Below are 4,487 nucleotides of genomic sequence, written 5' to 3' on the forward strand. Positions count from 1 at the left end.
ATTAAATCAGAATAACCCTAAAACTACCCTATTTGGTGAATATTCAACCCTCTTGCGGCACCTGAAGGGGATTATTAATCATCACCAAATTTTACCCACATAACTTTTGTATGGTTATGAAAAAATTGGGAGGGTGAGAAATTAAAAATTTGAAAGTTCATAAATAAGGGCCACCTTAAATTATATTTATTTTATTTTAAGTAATTGTTAATTTTCATTACCTATACTCATTACTTATAAGTTATAGTTAATATACCTGCCTATAAACATCATAATCATTTATTTTAATATATTATTTGTAATTTCTAATGCAGTTACTTTTTTTCTCAAAAACAATACAGCTTGACAAAATACAAAAAATAACTTTAAAATAACTGAGTTACAATTTTGAAAGATTATTCGTGGTGTAATTTAACTACAAAAAAGCAACACCCCCAACACTGTATGAAACATATATTTTTATTTTAAAAATATATGAGTGCCAGTTTTTCTGATTGCTTATTGGTTTCTTTATTCCATTGCTAGGTTCTTCACACAATTCTACTTCGATCAATGAAACCAAAAGGCAAAAAGTCGAACTGTTTATAGTTAATACGAAAAAATTGCCGAAACTTAGTTTCATTTTTACTTAAATAACGGTTAGTTAAAATTTCAAAAACACCTTCACTTTCACGAAATTGATACATTTTGTCTTCTTGTTCATATCGTGTATATTAAACTCCTTCTTTTTTTACAAATGAAATTGTTAAGAATCAAGGGCGTCTCTGGCCCTGTTTTCAGGGGGGGGGGGGCGACTTATTAAATTCTAATTTATGAAAATAGTAATTTGTAACTTATTGCTGGTCAAGTCATTTTGATCTGCAAATTTTATACATATAAATTGTTTATAGGTAAAAAAAGATACAAATATGTAACCTTTAGTTAATAATCATAATAATAATAAAAATATAATTATAATATTTTAATTAAGCACCAAGTTATTATTTATTTTTATTCTATAAAACAAATTCTTTAAAGTTTAAAGCATTTGTGTTCTGCAAACCGATCTATTATTTTCCATGCATCTAATTCTACTTATATATCGCGATGTACATGCTACAGTGCCAAACCAGTCAATCTTTCCTGTCCAATTTGACTTCTTAACCAAGTTTTTAATCTGATAAGCATTAAATCATAAAGCAATAAAGCATAAGAAGCATAAATAAGCAAAAATAATCAAGACTTACATACCATTTAATCTATAATTATTTTTTATCAAACTTTATGTAAGTACCTGCGTAACGTCGAAAAACTCCTATCAGCGGAAGCAACACTTACTGGCAAAGTACCTAGCTAATATTATCAGTATTTTTCTGATCCCTGGAAATGGTATTTTATTACAATGCGTAATTGATTCTAATACGTTTTCAGGAATTGTTTTACCTATAATTTTATAAAATACTATTAGTATAAATATTTATACTAATAATATATTAACATAAAGACAAATATAAATCAAATACTTCCCTTTATTTTTACTTTCAATCCATTTGGTTTTCCATATTCTTCTTGAAATTCTAAAATATTAATATCCAAGTATGCATAGTGATTTGTTACAGCCCGAAGAAGTTCGTTTTTTTTGTCATATGATATGTTTAAAACATTGGATGACATAAGCAGCATCAATATAACTCTTATTTTAGTTTTTGCATTAAGAAAACGTGACTGCATTCTTCTGAAATGTTTTCAAGTAATGGAATATATAAAACTCGACGATAATATTCTTCTAGTGATTGAGCCGGGGTATTAGATCTTTGTGTTTGACGTTTGGCGATTCTTGGTAATTTTAAATCAATGTCCAATTTATTCATAACATTCTTACTTTGTTCAAATAATTGTGAAAAGTCTGATTCACAATTAGATCGTTTTCCAGAGAGGGTAAGTATAATACCATCAATTATATCAGATGCTTTTGCAATGTCTATATTGTAACTTTGCAAAAGTCTACTGGCTGGTAGTGTAACATTTAAAACGTCCGTCAATGTAAATAAGGTAATAATAAAATCACAACAAGTTACAGCCATTAAAAGTGTTTTAGCTTTTGACGAAGAAATATGGTCAGTCTATTCAGATATGTCAGTTAAACTTTCTATAATTTCTGACAAACAAGACTGAAATTCAAAAATGCTGTATGACGTTCAATCCACCTTGTTTCGCATAAACTAGTTATAGAACGTTTGCATCCTTTAAGATTGTTCTTCAAAATAAAAATTCGCTTTGATGATAATTTAAAAAATGATATTATCCTTTTATAATACCCATTGTATTTCTTACAAGCCGTACGTCTGATGACTTTGAAATTGATAAATTTAATGCGTGGTTAGAACAGGGACTGTGTACAGCATTTATACAATATTTTTGAACCTGTTGAACAGCACCACGAAGTTGAGAAATCATGACCGAACATCCGTCTGTTCCAATACCAACACAGTTTTCCAGATCCAGTGACATGCTTTTTAAAATAGATATTACAATATCTCCTAATTTTCCTCCAGTCAATTTGGGTTCGTTTACTTGAAGTTCTTCGTCAACATTTGCATTATCATAAGATTTATCATGACAATTCAAAAATCCGACAAATCGTTCAAAAACTTTATTTTTTTCATCGATATATCTTAAAATTAAGCTCATTTGAGAAATATGAGCTATGTCCGTGATCTCATCAAATATAATACTATAATAATGATTTTGTTTTACGTGTTTTAAAATAATCGTTAGCATTTCTTCTTTGCAACAGTTAATCAATTGATCTTGTGTGGTATGTGAGATATATGTTGCTTTTGAATGGGCTGTAAGCAAGTGATTTTTTGAGAAATCATCTCCAGATCCAACACGGAATCTCAAAAGTTCACGAAAGTTGCCTTCGTTAGCTACAGATGATATTTTAATTTCATTTAAATTATGTTTATCAGTTAAATTTCCTTGGTCACCGTGCCCTCTGAACGCTATATTTTGGCGGCCCAAAAATATTATAGATTCAACAATTGGCTTTAACCGATTTCGGTTTCCAGTTACTTGTTTATAACGTTCAGTACTTAATAAATTATCTACTCGTTTGTCGGGACAGAGATGTGTTCGTACAAAATCTTCAGAACATAAGATAGCATTTTTGTGATATCATTGTTACTATGCGTTTCCAAATCACCATGTTTGCCTAGTAATTTAGCATACTTATTTAGGAAGGGAACTGTAACAATTTTTTTTGTTTCGTAGTTTGTTTTCCACCAGTATTTTGAACTAAGAACAATGTACTGTATAAACAAAAACAACCAGATAATGACTACGAATAAACAAGCCATGGAAATTGTTCAAAATGGTTATAACTTAAAAACCGTTTTTCTTCCATTCCCTGTTTTTTATGAACTGAAAACGGATATTTAAAGCTTGGGGGTGGTTTCCACTTATTTTCCAAAAGTTTCATTTTAACAGTATCTTCAATAACACGTGATGAATTAATATAATGGCCGATATCATTACTAATAATTAATGAGGAAATATCATTTTCTACCTCAATATTACTAGTAGTTACTTTATTATAAGTTGTTGTTGACGCTGGTATTACCTCGGATATTACAACTGCATCATCGGCATCCGCAGTTACCATTGTAGAATTGGAACTATTGTTCTTTTTTTATTACAAAACTCTAAGAGCGTAGACTATTTTCGTTTATTCATTATAAAAACATACCTTTATTATTGACATTCACAAAAAACTTATTAGTCTATTTTATAATATTAACCAATAACTAAATTGTAATACACAACAACACAACTATTAACAGCGTCAACTAGATGATAAACGAAAAATATAAACTCTATAATAAATTGATAACCACTAATCACGATAACAAATCACGATATTTCTAACCGTCATAGACCAGCTTATGCTAACCATAGACTTCTCACTCGGCATGTCTAGTGCGATAAACCTTTGACCATATAAGCTAATATGGTATATATACTATATAGTATATATAGCTTATATGGTCGAAGCGATAAACAGTGTTCAGCAGTGTTACCATATTTTAAAATTTAAAATTATTTAGCTATATTCGGTGTACACTTTGTGTATCATAAGTCGTTATATTACTACGAAAATATTAAAATAATAAAAAGAAAAACAGAGGCTTATGGAGCGATCCCCCCGCAAAAAAAAAAAAATACGCCCTTGTTAAGAATGCATACAGATTTTATGATATCAGTCACTCTTTCTGTATTACAGATGCGAATTACACTGCTTAAAACTTGAAGTTTCCCTCGGCTTAGTCTGCAGTTAAACATTTTTTTGACACTATTAAGAATTCTCTGTGGATATGGTCGCAACAAATATGGTGTCAATCGAAAGGCTTCGTTGCCGAAAAAGTTGAAAGGAAAATTATAATCATTTATATCATCTAATAATTTTGAAGGTAATGGTATATTCAATCTTCCAGTTGTAATCCATTTCT

At 29.5% G+C, this 4,487-nt stretch overlaps 1 pseudogene; it reads right to left on the minus strand.

The window, feature by feature from the left end:
- Positions 1–1,095: 1,095 nt before the first annotated feature.
- On the minus strand, positions 1,096–3,643 carry LOC149062156 (52 kDa repressor of the inhibitor of the protein kinase-like; annotated as a pseudogene).
- Between the last annotated feature and the right edge of the window lie 844 nt (positions 3,644–4,487).

This window comes from Diuraphis noxia, unplaced genomic scaffold, assembly GCF_037042655.1.
Source record: "Diuraphis noxia isolate RWA-SAM2 unplaced genomic scaffold, SU_Dnox_SAM2 contig0001, whole genome shotgun sequence".
Lineage (NCBI taxonomy): Eukaryota > Metazoa > Arthropoda > Insecta > Hemiptera > Aphididae > Diuraphis > Diuraphis noxia.